Source organism: Coturnix japonica, chromosome 5 (assembly GCF_054131305.1).
Source record: "Coturnix japonica strain WE chromosome 5, WE-NBRP24, whole genome shotgun sequence".
NCBI lineage: Eukaryota > Metazoa > Chordata > Aves > Galliformes > Phasianidae > Coturnix > Coturnix japonica.
The window spans coordinates 53,517,638-53,540,357 of NC_140667.1; the positions used below are offsets into that span (position 1 = coordinate 53,517,638).

Consider the following 22,720-nt stretch of genomic DNA (forward strand, 5'->3'; position numbering starts at 1 on the left):
ACCTCCTTTGGCACTTGCTGGCACCGCATAATCCATGCTGTGTCCCGAATGATAAGCAGAGGGGAGCTGAGCGCTGTTGCTACAGCTGCTGTGCTCTTGGGTTACTAGGTATGGGTAAAGACACTGCAACGCATTTAGGGCCACGTGATCCATGAGCCACAGCTGAATTATTTAGCATATAAAACTAGATTTGTTTTGCCATGCAGACTGTGAATTAATGAAAGCTCAGCTGAATGGCTATTTTCTTGGGGCAAGGGAAGGAGAAAGCTTCCAGAAGCCTTCCTATTATAGAAGCAATAGAGCTGGTTCCAAAAATAGTAGGCAAGCACTCCAAGAGCTCTGGAGACGTCGTGCCCTGGTTTTATGAGGCTGAAGCCTCACTCAAACGCTCCTCAACGTGCAGAGGATGCTGGAAATGTCTGAAAGATGCAGAAATGACGTTAAATTGGGAGTTTTAGGACAAACATCAGAGCAAAATCTAGACAGTCTAGATGAAAGAGATCAACTTGAATATCAATCGGGAGCAACCTGTCCCACTTTAGAGACAGACAGATAAAACCAAAAAGCAGAATCCTATCTTTCCTCAAGAACATAATGTTAGTTTGCTAAAGAAGATCATGATTATTGCAACGATGACGTTGCAGATTAAGGCTGTCAACAGCAATTTCATCACTCTGTTCTGCTTTTCAGATATTAGGGACCCTGGCTGGAGAGATCCACTTGACTCATTTTGGCACGCTTTTGGTAGATGCGTTTTTGCAGCAACAGCTAATAAACAGCCCATCACGTGGCCTGGCTGACAGTAATTATGCGCTAGTTAGCCAGTAATGGTTTGTTATTGATCCAGCACAACAGCATAACCCACTCTAAGTTCTAATTTTCAGTCTCCTTTGCCTGTTCTATGGCAGCACTTGTAATACAGTGAGAATAAACTACTTCACAGCACCCCTCTGGCTATAAATGTAACCTTGAATCTTCATACACCAGCATAGGACTGGCTTTTTTATTGGCATATTCTGAAATGGCATCAGGAAGCAAATCCTACACTTGGCACTCTAAGATAAAGTCTCCCCACAACATAACACATGATGCACAGTACTAAATGGGGTGTTAAATGGCTTCTAAAGCCACCAGATAGGCAAATCCAGTTCCTTCTTTCAAGCTTTGTTAATAAGCAGTTCAGCAGGGTGAGCTGCAACTGATTTTTGTTTCTTTCTGCAGAATCTCTCCCTGTAACCAAAGGGCTACGCTGCAGATTTCTCTGTCCTGTATCTTTCCCAGCAAAATCCAGTCTTTATCAAGTGGATTCATCCAGCCAACTCATTGGAGGACTGGCAACTTACAGTATTCACCATGCATCCTGAAAGCATCCCCATTTTTCTCAGTGGGTTCCAAAACTACACTCAGCAACTGGAAGCCCTGCTAGAGCAAGGGAAACAGTAGGTTAAATACAACAGTGCTCAGAGGAAAAATGTTTAAGTATATAAGTATGTATAAGTAACTGTGACATTTCTGTGCAGTATTTCTCTACTTGAAAATGCCCATTTTTTGTAACACGTTCCTGAATCCACCCTGTTTTCATATATGGGTATCCCAGGCTGGATGTGGCTCTGGGCAGCCTGAGCTGCTGGTAGGTGACCCTGCACATAGCAGGGGGTTGGAACTGGAGGAGCATTGTGGGCCTTTGCAACCCAGGCCATTCCATGATTGTATAATGCAACAATTTTGCACCTATGTGCCTCATGATTTGTCAGGAAATCTTAAAATCCTTCCAAACTTGCATTTGTTGCTGTGTAAGCCAAACTTCACGCACTTATAGAAAACCATCTTTCATCTTGCCAGGATAACATAAAACGCTGAACTACGAAACATGAAGTTTCTATGTCAGCAGCTTTCCACACTTAGGAAAACAGTTGAACTAAGTACACCCAACTTCAAGGCAGATGACACTCGATAGGAAGCTCAAACTCTTTTTGCACCTAACATTTCATAGCTCAAGGCACCATTAGTTCTATTGAGGACAGCAAACTTTCAACAGAACAGATTTGTTAAGAGTATTTAGAAACAACCCACCCACAAAAAGCACATCACCACCTACACCCTTCTCAACAAGCATTGGATTCACTCCTTTCCAGCGGTATCTTGCTTAATAAAAAGAAGTTCAGGAAGAACAGGTTGCAATTTCAGACCAAAAAAATAAATTGCTCATTAACATGAGGTTCTAATGTGGTCTACAGATATGTTAATGAAAAGAAAACGCTGTTCTGATTTGTAAGTCAAATTTCAGGTGTATTGCTAGCCATATGCTACAAAACATACCCTAAAACTCAGAACAGTTTCAGAGCATTAACTCCACCAAAGCTGCCTGGTCTTATACACATCCCAGTTATATTATTATACACATCTGGGCAGCAACAAGGCACAGTGCATCCAACTCTGAACTGATTCATCTGCCTACATCCAACTAACAGCTCTCAAATAGAAGACAGCCTGGATTTTGAACAGAGGTGTAGCCCTGTTTTTATCAGTTAATCTCATGCTACTACTGCCCGAAACTCTTCACTGCGCTCTACTCAAAGGGCCTCCACTCTACCAAAAAGTTAACCCAAGCTTTTCTAACCCAAAAGCACAGGCACACAACCAATGACACATGAAGGCTACAGATGAAGACAGAATACCAATAGCATGTGCTAGAACTCAAAGTAAATGCTCTGAGTTTATTAATTATTAAAAGAAGAATATACATGGAACATCTTCTGCTGAAAGAACTCAGCTATGGATAAGCTTGTTTGCTTGGCAAGTAAGTGGCAGCACAGACCAGCATTAAATACAGTGTTCCTGTATTTAATCCTGTACGATTGCTTCTAAAGGCTGCTGAAATACCCGAGCTAATTTTGAGACCTACCAATCCTGGGGATCTTTAGATATTCTTTGTTACATTTTAAAGACTTTTTCCATTAATAACTTGCTGCAAAAATAGTTTCCCATTCTTCAGAGCCTTGCAGTTGATATGCCTAGCAACACAGTGAGATCCTTAGAAATTCTAAGCATAGCACAAATTCTGCCATAATTCTTTTTCTTTTTTCAAAGAAAACAAGGAAGAAAAAAATAGCATTTGCATTTTAGGATAGTTTGTGCATGCTCAAATACCTTGTTAACTGTGCTGCAGATCTCTCACTTCTCACCTTTTATCTTCAACATCCAGCAACCTGCACTGGTACTTTAAGGCTTGTTAATGTGAAAATAACCCCATCAGCAAGAAAAACAGGGTATATATATGTCTTATATAGCTCAGTGCTCCCCTCAGTACAAATAATACTGTCTTTTGAAGGTTTCCACTTCTAGGACAGAACATTAGATGTGCAAATGAAAATAAGGAAACAAATCAGCAGGAAATAAAGCTGCAAATAAAGTACCCCAAACTGGTTTTTTTTTAGCAGAAGGGTGGTTTAACTGCACCAGATTTCAGGTTGGGGACTGTTACTTTGCTGTGAAACCACTCAGCACATTTTTAGGCTTCCCAGCAGAGCAGCAGTTGTGAGCGTGCTGTACAACAGAACATAACCTTGCAAATGAAACACACCAGCTCCAGAGGTCCTGCTCATCACATTGCCTTTCGTCAACACACTGCTACCAAAACCCTTCCCTGCAAGCCAGCTGCAATCTGCTAGCCTGAGAACCAAATTACCAAAGCAATAATCGAGCTGTATCAGCTGCATCTCTCAGCGTTTAACATCTCGGACTAATTTGCTGCGAGCCTGCAGGAAATAGTTTCTAACAGCTCCCTCAAGAAAATAAGCTACAAGCTGGAGTTAGTACGGATTCTTCCCCCCCCTCGCCTCCCAACCCCCCCATTCTGAGCCATCTCTGCACTATTTCATAGCTCTGATAATTGTACCACTGACTAACCTCCAACTGGGAATAACTGTTTTTATCATCACTATTAAAAACAGTCCCTCACGCTGTTAGGAATCTGGAAAGTCACTGGAGCTGCATCCCACCCTTCAGCCTCTCAAAACACTACAGAGCAATGAAAATATGTGCTGAAACCAGAGGATCCCTGCGCTGAGCACCTCCTGTAATTTGGGGGTAATTACAACTGCTTCTCAGAGAAGGCAGCCGTGGAAATTTGATTATTGATTTTAGAGGGGGAAACGATGTGAGATCTCATAAAGAAAGAGTGAACTTTAAATGTTTCACAGTGGACTGGGGAAGCTGAATTACTTTCAGAAGTGTAAGAGGAAGGTGGGTGCTATCAAACCTCACACATTCACCTACAGCCTCATTGCTGATGGTTGGTTTGGGTTTCAAAGCACGAGATCCATCTGCAGTTTTCATCTCCTGATCCCACACTTCCTTGGTTTCTATAGATAAGGCAGAGGAGTGACTGATGGCTCGCAGAGAAGCTGCAAGATGCAAAAAAATACATATATAACAGCTTCAAGGGCAGTGGATTTCAAAAACAGCTTTTAATTATCTGAAGGTGCAGCTGCCAAGCAGACAGCAGAGGCTGCACATCACGTACAGACAGGGAAGATCCCATGGGTTTATTCCACGACCAATTACAGTGGATTAACCTATTAGTAAAATATTTTTGTTTGGACTCAAGTTTCAGTGACCTGAAAAAAAACAAATCACTGCCACTCATAGACTGACATGCAGGATCAGCAGTCTGTTTTATCACACTTCCAGTCATCGCTGCCCATAAACACACCCTACAAGGGACCTCTCCCTCTTGTTTAATGCATCTTCTGTCATCGGTTCCCTCATAGAGATCAACGTCCTGCTTCAACTATCATTTATATACCCATTAAAATCACTGTCGATATTAAAGAGCAGCAGCAAACACCCCCCAACCCTCACACATCCCCTCACGCAACCCCCCAAGTGCTTCATATTACACACTTCTCTGCAAGAAGTCCCTGTCCAACATCTGTCAAACAGCAAAGCATCGCCGCAGAGCAGAGCAGCCTTCCAGGATCCCTGTGCTCAACACTGGGTGTGCCTACTTTTGTTTGGTATCAAGTTCATTCTGCTGGCTCCCTTACACGGATAGTTAAGCTTTTCCCCCACCTCTAAAAACATCTGTTCTTTTTCTAAGTTCTCCAGACTTCCTTCCCCTTGACCATATCAAAAAGCCTCTCTTTTTAGCAGGGCTGCCTTCTTGATAGCCCATCACCATTATCTTGTTGTTCGCTGCCAAGCGATGAGGAACACTAAATCTTGCTGAGCTTCCAGCCCTTTCAGCTCTGAGGCCAGGCACCAAAATTCAAGCAGATTTAGAGAGAGGGTTGCTAAACTCCTTCCCTGCCTCTTTCTTAAACACTCCACAGTTCCTGTCCTGGGAGGCAACCAAACTGCTGTAAGAAATGCCAGGTTTTGTTCAACATCCTCGATCCCTGGGACACTGAACATTGAAAACAATTAAGTTCCTTCCAAATCTTGCCCTGTAACAGCTTTTATTCCAGGAAGCTGTAGAGATAGAGTATAAATTACTTCAGCATGAAGGAGTTTGAGCTGGTCACTTGCTAAATCCCACAGCAATTCAAGTGAATGTTCAAGCTTGGCACAAGCAGCCATCCATCCATTCGAGCACACAGCACAATGTCACCCCTCAAATCTTCACTCTTCAACCTCAAGGCACTTTCCCCTCTTTCCCCTTCCTTTTTTAAGGGTGCATCAGCTGATGACCGTAAGTGGAAATGCTTCATTTAGCACATATACACTTGTTAAACTGCTTCGCAGCATGCAAATAAAACACCACATTGTGCAAAAGTCATTCAGCCTCCCCGTCCGTAGATATGAGCAATGGAACTGCGTCCAGGAAAGAGAAACTTGGAACAGCATGCAAATATTTCACTCCTTCACTCCCAATATTCACATACCACACTGAAGCCCACATCGGTGTCACGCAGAGGGGTGACCATGTTGAGAAGCTGCTGCATAGAACGGGTGGGAAAACAACCATTATCTGTCTTTGCCCCAGTACTGCACCCTTTTATTTGTAGTTATTGCTGCAAACTGCTTTTTTTTTTCTTTCCTAGACAATGGTTGTGTTATTATAGGTACCTTCATGCCGTGCCAAAGCACATACACACAGCAATTCAGAACAATCAGCCTTGTTTTCATGGGAGCAAAGGTTGCGGCCAAATGAAATGGGTGGAGATCACATTAAACAATCTTGGAATCTGCTAATAGGATATAGGAAAATGTGACCGTAATGCAGATGCAGAGTTCCCCTTCCACCTTCCAATATCACGGATCAAATAAAAGCTTTGGAAAACCAATTAAGCTATTTGTACACTATGCAAGAGAAAGCAGTTTCAGTACAGTAATAAGAAAGCATGTTAATGAGAAGCTCTCTAAAATAACAATACAAAACACTGACCTCTCAAAGGTCTGAAACCTACAAGTTCCCCCAGCCCAGTACAGCACCTGCTAAAAGAAACAGGATACCTGCTGGATGGCTGCTTATCCCCTGTAAACAGCAGCTCATTGCAACGGATGTTCCTGCCTTAAAGACATCATCACATCCTCCTCTGCCTGACAGGGGGATTTTCATACTGAAACACCTTGCTTGGTCAGCCGTAACCCACGCTCCCTTTGCTGGCTTTTGAGATGCGCATTAGTCAGCTTTCTCCTTCACAAATCTGATTGTGCCTCCGCATGATCGTACACTGAAGTCATGTCCTTGAGCCTGTGACATCAGTCTGTTGCCATGGGAATGTACAGGGCAGTCCAAAATTCAGTATTATGGCATCACTGCAGGATCAGGCAGCAGATCAAGCCAACGCCCGAGAGCTGGTTAATGCAGCATAAACAGATGAGACATTGCAATCTCAGTGCTACAGTCCAACTGCACTTTATCTTAATATTCTTCCCAAATAGGGCTTGAAGCCTCTTGTCAAGAAAGATGACCCAGGCTGTCATTAACGTCATGACAAACAGGCCAGCCATGACGCATCACTGAAGAAGGGCAATATGTTTCCAGGGATGGCCAAGAAGGACGAAGGAAGTTCAGCTCTCTGAATAGAAGCTACCATCTGTTCCTACAGCAACACCAGAACCGCCTGGAGAGATCTCAGAGAGAGAAACAGGGGTGGGCCCTTCAGCACATGAATCAGGTGGTCGTTTACACAAAGCTTTGCTGGAAATAAAAGAGTGTAGTGTCACCCCTTTGGAAAAGAAGGCTTTACATAAGACATGGATCTTCACATTGAACTTTGGCTGCGAACCAAAGATCGGTCCGTCATTAACCCAACCTACAACAGAGCAGTTTATTAGTTAAAAAAGGGTGGTACCTTCCAACAGTTGTTATTCCGTGTAGTGTTAGACATTACAGTTCTGTAGGTTCCTTGCACACTCACGAGAATCACATTTCTGAAGAGCAAAAGGGAAGGAAAAAGGAAATTAGTTACAAGTTAATGACTGGCCAGCCCTTGAAACCAAAAAGATCCGCCAGTTTAACATAAAAACCAGCCGAGGAACACTACTCATTCACCCCACTGCAAAGGGTACATGGGAACCATCGGTACAACACTGACAGTCAGAAAACCACCAGTTAGAGAAAGTCCTCAGTGTCAACGGGGCAAATACACCCCAAACAGAATCCAACTACCAAAGGCAGCTGCCTTGCCACCAGAGTAAAAAGCTACTTCACAACCGCAGTTCTCAGGCTGCAGGGACAGCAGGGACTACAAGGAGGAACTACAAAGCTTGAAGCAGCAACTCCAGTCCCCTTCCTTTAGCTGCCCGTCCATGCACATCAAGCTCAGGCACTCAGGGCTCCGGCTGCTGATCTCAACACCCAAAGCCATGACCTCGCAGCCCAATTGCTGCTGCATACTCGGCCTCCGTGCAAACACAGCCACTCCCTGCGCGCTCAACTCATTTCAGTTCGCCTCCTTCCGCTTTTTCTTATTAATCCACACGACTTCTATAACTCACTCAACGCTTCCTCCTGCACAGCTGACCTCCATCCTTCCCATAACCTCAGACGCACCCATACTTTCTTCACAGTGCCATTAGAGAGCTGTAGGCACAACAAGGAACACTCAGTGTTCTCGGCACCGACGTAAAACTCACCTGCTCCTAACCCCCCTCCGCCCAGGTCCCTGGCTATAATTACCCCATACTATGTTATCTAACACTAAACACGAGCCTCAGGGCTCAGAACCATCGTTTATTTGTCTCTGCGATGCCACACACCCCAGTGGTGTTGTATAAATAAATTCCACAACCTGTTTGAGCGTGAGTCTGAACTTGATTCAGACCTGAATTAGACCAGTTTCTGAATGTACAAACACCTCCACTCAACTCCCTCCTGCTCTCTTTAGCAATGTCTACTTACACAATTAGCCACCAGAGCCAAACATCACGACAGCTAATTGCTGCTGTGGACCACAACTGCAAGGAAAAAAAACAACAACATTTAAATCCCTTCGCTTTTAAATGCAAATTGCAAATTATGAAGGGATGAACAGGCTGCTGTCATTTAAAAGTACGCACCCTGACAAGTGCCACGTGCCAATGCCACCTCAGCCACCGAAGCACTCAGACCTGCCCCAGCCTCAGCCACTCAATGTGTTACCCAGTTACAAGGCTGCAGCTCTGCAGGAGCAGAGAGATTCTCGTGGCAACCTGAAGCAAAGCGGATTTCAGACCAAAATAAAGCCAACAGGCTTCATCTCCATGGAGCTCCTGCAACATAACATAGGCTGAGCAAGTTACTTAGGGTAGAAGTCATTCTCATAAGGTTTAAGTCAGATAGTGTGGCTTACTAGTAGGCCCATGCAGCCAGATCACAGAATCACAGATCACAGAATGACCCGGGTTGGAAGGGACCTCAAGGATCATGTAGTTCCACCCCCCCTGCCCAGCAGGGCCACCAAACATACACCTTTACTAGATCAGGTTGCCCAGGGCCCCGTCCAACCTGGTCTTGAACACCTCCAAGGACGGGGCATCCACAACCTCCCTGGGCAGCCTGTTCCAGGGCCTAACCATGCACCCATCTCAACTGGCAAGCACCAAAATGCCAAGAGCTGCAGACACTCAGCATCCCCTTCCCAGTCTGCACACTGACAGCAGCAATCCAACATGGCTTCAGGTTGCTCAAGATGAGCAACCACACCTCCAAGGCAAACACACAAAGGGAAGGAAATGCTGAGGGCACAGTTCAACCATCAACAGGTAAATAAAGGTTTGGGAAGATCCGAGGCTGGACAGCCGCCAGCAGAAGGTTGGTTAAGAAGATTCAAGAAACTGAGCATGAGGAAGGACAACTTCCTCATCCCAAATGGCCACAGGAGCTTTATCAGCTCGCCCAGACCCCAGAGCAATTCCCAAACATCAAGTGCAGCGCTGGCAAGTCACACAGAGCATTTGGGGATGCAGGACTTGCACAAGGATCACGTGGCCAAGAACACGCTGGGCCAGGCAGCCCTGCCTTCCAGGGTACGTATCAGCTTCAATCTTGTTTTTCTTTAGATAATGCCCAACCCAACCCACCAGCCTCATGTCCCTGCAATATCCATGGACAAAAGCAAAGGCAGAGCAGCATTCAGCTACGGATTTCCAATGTAGTATGTCATTTTTTTTTCACAGAAAGAAACAAATGCCTCCTTATAAAAGGTGATGCAGTTCAGCTCATTAAAAGACCCATATTGTTCGTATCAAAGTATGGATCCGCTCCAGAGCTCTTTGTACACAGCAGTTTGCAAAGCATGTGTGGGTCTCTTTCTGAAAGCCACACAGCCAATGCAAGACCTGAACCAGGGGGGCCTCACACTCTTTGATTACTTGAAATCCACCATCCCCTCACCTTAAGCTATTCCAAGAGCTTAATGCTGCAGCTGGATTCATACGGTGTTATTCTACACGATCAACCCAGCAGCCAAGTTACAACCAACACAACCAAGCCCAAACTTAAGGAAAAATATATAAACTATCAACATTAAAATAAAAAAAATGCACATTACTTTTTCTTTCCCAAGACACTTCACTCGTCATCAAATATCTGCCTTAGTGAGTTACCATCCTCCCATCACCCTGCCTTGAGTTACCACGCTTACAGCAAGAAGCAGCCAGAGCCAAAAGCGCTGCCTCGAGTCCAAGCACAGCTTGCAAGAACAGACCCCCTTTGGGGCAGTGACAGTTGAGTTCAATTTAATTAAAAAACAAACTACATTTCCATTTGAGTCAAAGTCAGAGACAAAGAACTGTACACAGCTCAGACTGCACAGTCAGCTGTCTCTATAGGAGTAGATCAGATTTAACAGCTGTATGGCAGGCCAAAAAGAAAACCTTACTCGGACAGGAGTTTAAGCACTGACCAGCCCTACGCTATCCAAGATCCAGGCATTTCTCTGAGGTATCTCATTTCAGAACCATCATCTTTCTGAATCATCACTTCCAAGAAGCTATTTTATCAGGATTCAAACTGATGCACAAATGCACTTGTACCCCATTTGAAAGGAAGACACGAGTCCTCTCTGAAGCTCTGCCAGCTAATTCTCTTTTGCATCACACGGGCTGCATTGAGGGCCACTTCTACCTCTGCTGGGGAACAGAACCAATGTGGTTCAGGTACAGATTGTTCTCCAAGCCTACTCACACCGCAGGGCTCCTGTTCTATGGCAGCAGAATGGTGGCAGAGGCTGGTTCCAGCTGTTCTGCTATTTGGGACCTAATGCAGACAGAAACTCACTAATGCATCTCTATGGACAGCAAATATAAACCAGTTAGCATTCAGTTCCTGTCTAAACCTGAGCATTATGTATCTTTACCTGGCAAAGCTCTAGGAGAAACCTCACCTGAAGCTGCCAGTCAATGAACACAGTATTTTAGGGTACCTTTGCTACATACCACTGCAGACACACCTCCAGCACACACAAAGCCCACAGAAGATTCACAACAGCTGAAGAAAACCTTGCCCTGGCTAACATTCATGTAATTAAATTACAGTTTCACTCCAGGGAAAAAGGAAAGAGCACTTAAGTTTTGTTTAGATTGAAGTGCTGCAAGCCACACCACTTATCTGCTGCTATCAGAACAGACTGCAGGGCTGCTCCAGTGATAATTCAGTAATGAAGTAACTGCAATTGGAAGGTATGCAATTAGGCCCATCTCCTCCCCTCCTCTCTCCTCCTAAAAGAAAAAGAAGCACAGTCGTTATCACATCTCCCTCTAGCTCTGCTACCCTCACCACTTAAAATACCTACAAAGCAAAGTAGAGCTGTCACAAGCTGCTAACAAGCCTGGCTTGGCCTGGCTGGCAGACCAAAGAAGGCATTCTAAGCATCTCCCCAGAAACAAGTCACTGCTTTACTTAATGGGACGCCTTTCTCAGGCACCCACACACATTCATATATTAAGGTTAAGGTCCAGAAAAAGCACCAGAATCACAGAATGACCCGGGTTGGAAGGGACCTCAAGGATCATGTAGTTCCAACCCCCCTGCCTAGTAGGGCCACCAAACATACACCTTTACTACATCAGGTTGCCCAGGGCCCCGTCCAACCTGGCCTTGAACACCTCCAAGGACGGGGCATCCACAACCTCCCTCGGCAGCCTGTTCCAGGGCCTAACCACTCTCCTAGTGAAGAACTTCCCCCTAACATCCAACTTAAATCTTCCCTCTTTTAACTTAAAACCATTTCCCCATGTCCTGCTATTGTCAGCCCTTTCCAAGAGTTTACTCCCCTCCTGGGTGTAGATTCCCTTCAAGGTATTGAAAGGCTGCAATAAGGTCACCCCGCAACCTTCTCTTCTCCAGGCTGAACAAACCCAACTCCCTCAGCCTGTCCTCATAGGGGAGGTGCTCCAGCCCCCTGACCATCTTCGTGGCAAAGGAAAGCCACCAGGAACAGGAATTAGCATGGCTACTCCTGCTAATCTTAACTGAAAGCATCGCTCACCAACCCTTCTGGGAGCTGAATGTGACACATCTGGCACACCATGGCTTTGCTGACTCCAACCTGGACATGGTGATGATGGGCTCACAGTTGGACTAGAAGATCTCGGTGGTCTCATCCAACCTTAATGATTCCATGGTTCTATGATATGTTGGCTTATTTTACCCAAACAACCTGCGCCCCATGTTCCCTTACAGAGCTGCACATTGCTGGCTAGGTGCTTTATCTTACCATTTACCCTGAAGCCTACAGCTGCCATATCACTGGTCATTTTAGCAATCACATAAGCTGTTAAAGCATAACCAACCAATCATTAGGAGAACTGGTTTAGTCTCATGTCTCTGACATCTCATGCACCATCAGCACAGGGAGCGTCTCACCATTTGAACAACTCCAAGCTCTCATTCAGAAGACTGCAGTGCTGTGTTAAAAATGAACTCTTTGTAAGTTAGAATCACAGACTCATTAAGGTTGGAAAAGACCTCTGAGCTTATCGAGTTCATTGCTGTCATTAATCCTTCAAAAGTAAGCATCTAGAGTGGAGGCAGAGGATCATTCAGGACTGCTGCTCAGGGCATGAGCTCAGAAAGGCCAATAATAGAATGATTTGGGTTGGAAGGGACCTTTAAGAGTCTTTTAACCCCCTGCAATAGGCAGGGACACCTCCCTCTAACCAGGTTGCTTAAAGTCCCATCCAGCCTGGCCTTGAGTGGGGCATCCACAGCCTCACTGGGCAATGCTGAACATCACAGGTAGTGCAATGAGAGCGAGAGCACACCAACACCAGCACACTGGGAAAGGGCAGCTATAAAAAGCAGCCCTGCACAACACAAAACACACTAAGAGTGCAGTCCCTGTGCCAGAGCAGAAGCTTCACCAAGGAGAGCCCTTGTACATTTTGCAATAAAGGCTTAGGTGAGGCAAAGTTCAGAACAAAGACCTCAATTAAGAGCTCTATAAATCAAAAAAAGAAGCTGGGCTGTGTTGTAAAGCTGCACACCAGCCAGGGAATGAACCTCCAGCTCAGCACTAGCAACTGTCGCTTCAACCATCCCAAGTCTTCTTCCAACCCAGTATCCAAACTCATATTAGAACATAACCACCAGTAGGACACACTGCACAGTGACTTACAAGCAAGATTTGATGCTTGGCTTTCTACCAGCTCAATTCAAACCAAAGAGCCCAGCAATACAACCCTGACTGTCCCAAAGAAGGAACCGTGCTCTCTCCAGTTCTCCATCCCATCCAAGAGGACATTAACCACTCCAGAACAGTCCAATAAAGCCATTTCCATTTTCCTTTATAAATTCCTACTAGAAATATCCAATCTTTTTCATATTCCACAGATTATAGGCCTCCCCTGCCTGGCACCTTGCAAAACTACCTTGAGATGTTGAAAAATGAAGCGAAAAAAAGCAGCCTCTTACTAACAGAGGGCGTTCAGTAACTACATGCAAAGATGACTTCATACTCTTCAGAGCTTAAGAATTCACACAATGAGAACAGCTAGCACAGAATTAGGAGCAGACTTGATGTGCCCCAGTTTCCTCAGGGTTACTTTTAGAAAACCCACCTACACCTAAAACACATCAGCTGCTCCTCATGCTGTGCAACACAACGACTGAAACCTCGTTTTTAATCCTGCTGTTTCAGCATTTCCCTTTAAGAGAATGTAATTTCAGCACTTTATGGGGTCTTTTTACACTCAAATGACAGAAGGAACTGTGTCAGATCCCATGCTGAAGGACACTGAAATGGCAGCAAGCTGCTGTTATGTGTGCAAATCACTGGGAGGAGGAAAAAGATGCTACTGAAGCTCACTAAATCCAAGCTGGTAAAAGACCAAAAGCATAAAGTGAGCTAGAAGTGATTTGCAGTTGCTAGGGATGCTTAAAATTAATGAAATCTTAAGTTCTTTCCAAAGTTCACACTAAGCAATTAGCACAGCATTAAGGAGGCCCCAAATAAGTGAAGTTAACCTCGCTCTGGTTGTTCTGACAGATGGAATTAGCTGTGTGCAAAGTTATTTCTGCAATTGGCAATTAGACGTATCCTAAAGATCAATTCTTCAAGTACAGCGTGCAATAACACATACATGGTAGCAGAAATATTAAAGGAACACCATCTGAGTACTTGTTTTCCATCATTCTAGACATAAAGCTACAGAGACTGGGGTGAGATTTCTATTTAAGACCTCAGTTTTTCAAGTCTATTGACTATCTGCCCATAATTCCACTCTGTGAAGTACATTTGCATTAACAGTCCAGTTTTCTCCAAAGAAAAATATCTGCTTTGTCTAAAAATACATCCTCCTGATGTGCTAATTGACAGAACAAGAATGAAAAGGTACCTGAATCTGAATTCAAACATGTTTACCCTGAAAGCCTCCACATTCTGCCCATCACTTCTTCAAAACCTAGTGTACAGGCATATCTATCCTATGTTATGCATCATATGCTGTAATGGAAAGTCTGGATTTGTGCATTCTTACTGATTTCTCACTTACTTCATGCTAAAAAGATACAGCCCGGCAGTTCTCGAGCTCCCTGCAGCAGTGAGATGGAGGATGGCTGAACCCCAAGTGCCCTTGACCAAGATGCTCAACCTGCGTTCCACATTCTGAATTCAGTTTCTCTGTGCACATTAAGCCTACAGCTGCCCCAGTATAACAAGTTCCTCTCAAAGACACCCAAAAATCCAGCAACTTCCCTCAGCAATTTGCCTTGACCTTGGTGGTTATGCACTAAGCAGCCCTGCAAGCACATCTAGCCCAGGGGGCATCTGCTGAGGGATGCCCAGCTTCACAATGTCAGCATGAGCAGATAGAGACAAAAAGCACTGGAAGGTCAACCAAAACCAACCCTGTGCTCACCGTGATGCAATGGGAAGCTTCTCATTTTGCAGAAGAGGCACCAGATTTTGAAGAAAGTGAGAACAAACCACAACCCTGATGCACTAATGCTGCTTTGTAGCTCCAGAAAAGACATCCAGAACCCCTGTGTACTGCTAGAATGCCAAAGCTCTGCATGGTTAAAGGAATATAGGGAAGGGAAAGGGTAATCCAAACTGATGTCATTTGCAAGGCAAATATGTGACACACAGGACTGCATGCTATTAACCAACACTGAAAGTAGAGGTTCTGAAAGCAGCAGGAAGCTCTGCCTGAAACAAAGCGAAAATGCTTTCACAAAAATACTTCTGTGGCCAAATGAAATACTGAGTTCAATGAAGCAAACAAGCACTTACACCTATTAGGGTGGGTTTTTTCCCCTTCCTCTTCTTCTCAAGCAGGGAGTCATGTCTCTCAAAGCTATCAAAAGAAAACACTTTCAAAGTGAGAAAAGCAGCAGAAAAGAAAAGCCTGCCTGGCACAAACAGATAATATTTGAGAAATAAAGAGAAGAGATCCTTCAAGTTAGAGGAAGGAAGAAAACAGTTCTGAATAATTCACTTCGTGCAGCCTAGTTCCTGCCAAAACAGCTCGAGAAATCCCATGGTGGTTCTGATAATCTCCACTCTTAGAACAAAAAAAAGCTAAGAGTGAACACTAGCAACATTAATTGTGCGATATGACCTGAATGATGCAAGAACAAGCAGCCAAACGAACCACAACATCTGCTGAATTTTTAATCGCTACTTGCTTTGCTGCGAGGCAGAAGAACGCGCTGTATATCGGCTTCCAAACGCTGTAAAGAACAGCACGTTAGGACAGCAAGATTTCAACTGGCAGCAATTCAGCCTCTGTCCTACCTACATGCCATTGCCTTGCTGCGAGCTGCAGACATAGCAGCTTCTAAAGCAGGAATTTTGTTAAGGAGAAGCCCATGCTTTCTGCACCCCAAGGTAAGTCAGCCATTTCTGAATAATTAAAGATACGGCGTTTCCTTCACGGCCATTTGCATGTCCCTCTGTAGAGTATTTTTACTCTCCAAACATGATCAGGCAGTCGTGCAGCCTTTCAGCAACAACTCCTAATGAAAGCAGCAGCTGAACCTCAGATGTGTAGGAAGGTGATCTATGTAAACACGCACTGCGAGACGAGGTGCAGTTGCAACACATCCAGGCATCCCTGAGCTATATTTAATCCATCTGCCCCCGATACCCATTGCACTGACACTGCAGAAACCCACATCTCACTATGGCTGCCCAAATGAATCAGAATATAATATCATAGGATCACAGAATGGCCTGGGTTGAAAAGGACCACAGTGCTCATCCAGTTTCAACCCCTTGCTCTGTGCAAGGTCGCCAACCAGCAGCCCAGGCTGCCACCAATGCAAACTGTACAAGATTCCCCCAATGGCAAAGCCAGCTGCTCTCTCACTGCTTTTAAAGTGTAAAACAGCTTGATTAAAGCTAACCACCATGCCTACAGTGGCACATACACCTCCAGTGACAGTACAGGCATGAGACTGTACATGTATATATGTGGTACAAATAAGAACTAAGCAGCCACACATACCGAAGCAACAGTCCTGTGCCTCCCCTGCTGCAGAGCTTTCCAATCTGAGATGCTGGGGCCTGATCAGCAGCTTTCACTGAGACCTCCTTCCAAAGCTCAATAATACCTGTCTGTACATTTGAGTCCAAAGAATTCACAAGAGGAAAGAAAAAAAAGCAATAGATTGCGACAAGAGATAGGGCACGCTTCCAGAATGGCATGATCTTGAACAGCAACCTGCAGACCAGCGCTATGTTTTCCTTACAGGCTCAGCTATAACGGGGGCAAGAAAAGCTGCCACTTCAATTGCACTGCACTGATGGGAGAAGAGATTAAAATCAGCAACAGAAATAGTGAAATACACGAAATCTGAGGTGAATGAAGTAACTGGCATTAGAAGACTGTACTGAAACACCTGTGCTGTTAAGATACAGGGGGGCAAGAAGCTAAACTAACACGTCATGGTGGATGTGTCAGTTCTTGGAACCTCAGGGCCAGTCAGCAGCCAGGTGGTATCTTGTGTATACTACACCATGTTCAGCTTCACAGCACATCAATCAACACAGCACCTCTGTACCCCAAACCGCAGCCCTTCCTGGCATGGAAACTGCAGGCAGGTCTGTGTGTACAGCTTGCTGTTATGGAGCCATGGCACACACCTGCAGCACGAGCTTCCAGCTCTAAGGGACACATAGAGGTGTTTTATACACCTGTAAGAAAATCACTCACAGCTTAGAGCTTGTCAAGTCACTCCTGCACGCTCACGATCCTTATCTGAGCAGAGAGAAGATTTTAATGAGCATTTAGCACAATAAAGCTGCTTCTTCAACCTCTGCTTGTCCTCCAATTAAATCTGAAAGAAACAACTTAGTCATCCAGAGCCTGCGAGATGATTTGAAGACAGCGGCATCAAATCCCACAACTTTTCACACCTATCAAAATGGAACTTTTGTCATTTGAAGGGGGAGATTTTGATAAGCGCGATGCAATTAACAGATGCTGCCTTTGTTACCAGGCTGCTGGTGATGAAGCACAGGCTCCTTGACATTCCATCTCCTTCCCTCCAAGGCGCTGTGCTGCAGCACATTTATGGCCTTACCACGTCAAAGGAGAATATGGGCAGGTTACCTTCAGCCCCACTCAATAAGGCTCTTTCACTCCAGGAAGGCGGGTGGCTGCTGGAAAGCCATAGAGTCACTCCCTTCCCCCTTCCCCTGAGGACCAAAAACACTGCATGGAAAACACCCCCACCCCCCTGCAGCAAGGGATCAGGCATTTATTATAAAGGAATCAAAACACTGCTTTAAAAAACATAAAGCAAAAGGCTCACAGTTATGATTTCAAAGCTAAAAAGCAGCTCTGGTGCAATTCAAGCCGAGCTGCATTAGGAATTCTTCTGCTCACCGAAGAAGTTGCTCCTATGTAGGCAGGATGTCATTTGTGCTCTGCTCACAACTGAGAGCAGAAATAGATGTGTTGAATTTTCTTCCCTCCGAGTGAGTCATTTCGCTACCACCGCGTTAAGCAGTAACAACATTAACAACCTACAGGCACCTATGGGTTTCGACTTTGGACTCCCCAAAACGACTGCCTACCTCCACCAGCGGGGTTTTTCGGCTCTTCTCCGGGGGTGACAGACAATTACAGAGGCCAATTATGTAAAACCTTTCATCCGAGAAAACGCAGAGAGCTACACAAACATTCATTAAGCCTCGCAACTCCTCGAGCTCACCAGTTCAAAGCCAGCTCGACTATCTCAAGCCACCAAAACTGGATCCCGAGAGCAGCATAACCGAGATAGCATGCAGCACAGCAGGGCCAACCACTCGGCTATTAATGCAGCTCCACGGGCGGGTTTTACAGCCGGTTCTTTGGGAGCAGCCAGGCACAGTGCTAAGGAGCAGCGCTATCCCCACGGCTCATGCTGACGATAGGGATTTTTGTCCTCCCCCAATTGAAAAGCACACGGTCACCTTGGTTTGATGAAGGGACTGAGAGCTGCGCTCGTTGCTCCAAACGAGGCCTCGGAGAATGTAATGTTGAGAAGAAATCGATCCCACTGTGCTCGGACTTTTAAGCTTCCCCTCAGTCCTTACACAACTCACAGAATCACAGAATGACCCGGGTTGGAAGGGACCTCAAGGATCATGTAGTTCCAACCCCCCTGCCCAGCAGGGCCACCAAACATCCACCTTTACTAGATCAGGTTGCCCAGGGCCCCGTCCAACCTGGCCTTGAACACCTCCAAGGACGGGGCATCCACAACCTCCCTGGGCAGCCTGTTCCAGGGCCTAACCACTCTCCCACGTGAACGCGCTATTACAAATAACACCCACTCGACCCAGCCATATTTTCGCTAGATTTACGGACATACAGAATCCCTTTTCCAGCAGGAACAGCCCGCTCAGGAAGCGGCAGGAGGCAGCACCGGCCGTGCAGGAGGCCCCGCAGGCCGGGATGTGTCCGGCCCCGGCTCCGCAGCACGGCCCGGCCTCGCTGTCACAGCGGGGAAGGCCCGGAGCGAGCAGACCCGCGGCCGGGACACAGCCAACCGCCCCTCCAAGGGCCCCGCAGCCGCCATGGCCGGCCGGGAGCGCGGGCGCAGCGCGGGGCCTGCTCACTGCTCCCTGCCCGCCCCCCTCCCACCGCGAGACCCCGCCGCGCCGCCACAGGCCTTACCCGGAGCGCGGCCCACAAGGGCAGGACTCCCGGCGGCACGCAGCGAGGAGCCGCCAGGCTGAGCTGAGCTCGGCGCGGCCGGATCCCCCTGAGCCGAGCGGCGGCGGCGGGAGGAGCCGCGGAGGCCGCGCCAATCCGCGCCCGGGGCGGGGCGGGACGGGCCTGGGCCCGCCGGGGAGGGACGCGGAACGCCGCCCCCGCGCCGTGCCAGGCACCGTGCGGCACCGGGCTGCACCGCCAGGCTGCGCCCACACAGCGCTCAGCGACTACCAGAGCGTAGGAGGGACGGACGGGCGGTGAGGAGCCGCAGGGCGCACAGCCGGTACTGGGCCGCGTGTGCTTCGTAGGAGCTCGGTGCAGCGCTGCGCTGGTCCCGAGATTCCATAGGATCCTGAATGCCCTTCAGGACATCGGTGCGCTCAGAGCACAGCCAGGCACTGACACAGCGTGGAATCACAGAAAGACCTGGGTTGAAAGGACCACAAAGATCACCCAGCTCCAACCCCCTGCTGTGTGCAGGGTCACCAACCAGCAGCCCAGGCTGCCCAGAGCCACATCCAGCCTGGATGTGTCCTCCTTGGACAACCTGTTCCACTGTGTCACATTAGGAAGATTTAGGTTGGATGTTAGGGGGAAGTTCTTCACTAGGAGAGTGGTGAGGCCCTGGAACAGGTTGCCCAGGGAGGTTGTGGATGCCCCGTCCTTGGAGGTGTTCAAGGCCAGGTTGGACGGGGCCCTGGGCAACCTGATGTAGTAAAGGTGTATGTTTGGTGGCCCTGCCAGGCAGGGGGTTGGAACTACATGATCCTTGAGGTCCCTTCCAACCCGGGTCATTCTGTGATTCTGTGATTAGATCCTGGCAGGTTTTTCCCCAGCAGTGCCCGTAGGTTCCAGGCCTGGGATGTCTGAAGGCAGACCCCAGGGTTCAGGGCTGGTTGTTATAACTACCTGAGTCCTGAGTGCTGGGCAGAAGGAGTTCAGTGCCTGATGAGATATCCAGGCCATGGAGGATGTTAAGACCATCAGCGCAGTGCCAGCCATTTCAGCTGCCTTGTTCCACTGTTTCCTCCTGAGCACAAGAACTAAATACATTCTGTCACTGTTTGTGTGGTTGCTGTCCTCAGCCAACAAAAACACCAGCCTTTTCTTCCTGCTGTGGATGTATCCAGGAGCCATTGCAGGTCACACCAGCATCATCCCAGGCATCGCCGCTATGCTGTCCTGCACAGGACTGTTATGTATTTTGATATAGCATCCAAGACACCACCAGAGTCTTTAAGACGGGAACAAGAGCTGTCATAATAGACAAAATGCCATTCGCTGCTAAGTGACTTCTAACGATTAAATAAGGTTTCTCCTCCCATCATCTCTCCCCCCCCCCCCCCCCCCCCGGGCATTTAAGTGATAATATAAGACAGATTTTGCACGTTGTTTAGCTCCCGTGGCCATCTGGCACTTTTGCATTTCAGTAGCCTTGAACACTGCAAAAACAACAGATAAAGAAAAGCAGCCCTATCTTATCAGAGACCTGGAGAAGTTTAACTCTCTCGGAGTCCATAGGATTAACCAGGTCACGATAGCTCTTTATTTAGAGTTTCCATCTTAATTAGCAGTCATATTTTGCAAAGCTTTCCAATTGTAAAACTAACTGTTCCTTATCTCCTTTGCCGTTGTTTTAGTGGCCAAACGCTTTACTTCAACAGCTGCACCCAGCTTCTAAATCAGACATTCAGCTCCTGAAATAACCACAGGTTTTAACCCTGAATGAAAAACCACTGGTGTCCAAAACCAAGAAGGTCTGAATCTCTTTGGAAGTGAATGTGATAATCCTTAAGAATATGGTTTTTAACCTTGGAGCATGAGACCAGCTGCAGGATGCTTCCACCCGTAGTGCTGAGTGAGAAGAGACTGAAAACTGTAACAGCAGGGAATGCTCATTGTAAACACGATGTAAATAACAGGATGTCAAGATATGCAGAGATAAAAAGTACCCAGACTTTGTTTTTTAACCACACCTCGCATTTTAAGGTTGCTAGTTTGCATTTTAGACTCGATGCCGTGAAAGCTGGGAGCTTATAAATGTGCTACAACATCTGAGTGTTAAGTATCAGGCTGCCAAAGTGCAACTTAACACCTCAAGTCGGGTACCTCGCTTTGCTATTTATAACACAGAGAGTGTGAGGTGGCTCCCAAGGGTGAATGGCAGCTCCCACCTCCATCGCAGAGACCTGGATGCAGGAAACATCACATAAAAGAATGAAAAGTGGAGTAGAAAGGCCATGTAGACACTGTTATTGTCAAGGAACAGGGAAATTCAGTTTGATTCTCAAAGCTTCAGTGGCTTAAATGCAAGTAGATTGTCACCAAATCATCTCAGGGCTGCATGAGAATGATGCATTTAATCTTTCAGGCATGTATAATATCTGTACAAGATAATGAGTTTGTGTATTCGCATTGCTTTATCTCTATTAAAGGGTGATATGTTTATTCCTCTTTACACAGTAACATCAGAAGCAATCAGGAATTTGGCTGGGGAAGAAAAAAAATCACCATGTTTTATCTTAAAGTGCCATTGAAATACTTTGAAATGGTGGCATTATTCAAATACAAAAAGACCACAGCAGTGTCCTAGATATCATTAGTGGAAAGTGTAATTGCAGCGTGTTAAGGAAACTCATTCTGCCCATAGCCAGCTCAGGTAACAAGCAGTGAAGCTGCAGGCACAGTCTGAGCTTGCCAAGGACTTAAGTTGTGTTCTCCCATTACCAGTTTGCATGGAGTGTGCCCTGCTACGTATCACTGGTGTTACATAGCAGGGCACACTCACTGTCATTCAGAGAGACCTGGAGAGCTGGGCAGTAAGAAACCGGATGAGGTTTAACAAAAGCAAGTGTAGAGTCTTGCACCTGGGTAGAAATAATTGCATGCACCAGTACAGGCTGGGGGAAGAGCTGCTGGAGAGGAGCTCTGCTGAGAGGGACCTGGGCGTCCTGGTGGACGACAGATTAACCATGAGCCAGCAGTGTGGCCTTGTAGCCAAAAAAGCCAATGGTATCCTGGGGTGTATTAAAAAGAGCGTGTCCAGCAGGTCGAAGGAGGTGATCCTCCCCCTCTACTCTGCCCTGGTGAGGCCTCATCTGGAATATTGTGTCCAGTTCTGGGCTCCCCAGTACAAAAAAGACAGGGATCTCTTGGAAAGAGTCCAGCGGAGGGCTACTAAGATGGTGAAGGGCCTGGAGCATCTCCCCTATGAGGAGAGACTTAGGGAACTGGGTCTGTTTAGCCTTGAAAAAAGAAGGCTGAGAGGGGACTTGATCCAGGTTTATAAATACCTGAGGTGTGGGAGCCATAGTGGTGAGGCTGGTCTCTTTTCAGTAGTGCGTGGGGATAGGACTAGGGGTAATGGGATGAAAGTACAGCATAGGAAGTTCTGCATGAATGTGTGCAAGAACTTCTTTACAGTGAGGGTGACGGAGCACTGGAACAGGCTGCACAGGGAGGTGGTGGAGTCTCCTCTGGAGATATTCAAGACCTGCCTGGATGCCGAGCTGTGTGACATGGTGTAGGGAGCCTGCTTTGGCAGGGGGGTTGGACTCGATGATCTCTAGAGGTCCCTTCTAACCCCTACAATTCTGTGATTCTGTGATGCCTGAGCTGGTGAGGTTAAAGCCCAGGCTGCAGTGTA

General features: G+C 46.6%; 1 protein-coding gene across 19 annotated transcripts in view; it reads right to left on the reverse strand.

The window, feature by feature from the left end:
- Nucleotides 1–19,143, reverse strand: part of FBXO34 (F-box protein 34) — a 35,163-nt gene extending 16,020 nt beyond the window's left edge. For 5 of the 19 annotated variants that reach the window (XM_085549667.1, XM_085549661.1, XM_085549671.1 and 2 more), the window contains exon 1: nucleotides 19,036–19,143. The gene's annotated coding sequence lies outside the window, so the exon portion shown is untranslated. Of the gene's footprint in view, nucleotides 1–1,343; nucleotides 1,423–4,278; nucleotides 4,407–7,301; nucleotides 7,381–8,350; nucleotides 8,372–11,031; nucleotides 11,149–15,161; nucleotides 15,226–19,035 lie in introns of those variants that run through there. The other 14 variants (XM_085549666.1, XM_085549652.1, XM_085549653.1 and 11 more) reach the window with 8 other exon arrangements.
- Nucleotides 19,144–22,720: the final 3,577 nt, after the last annotated feature.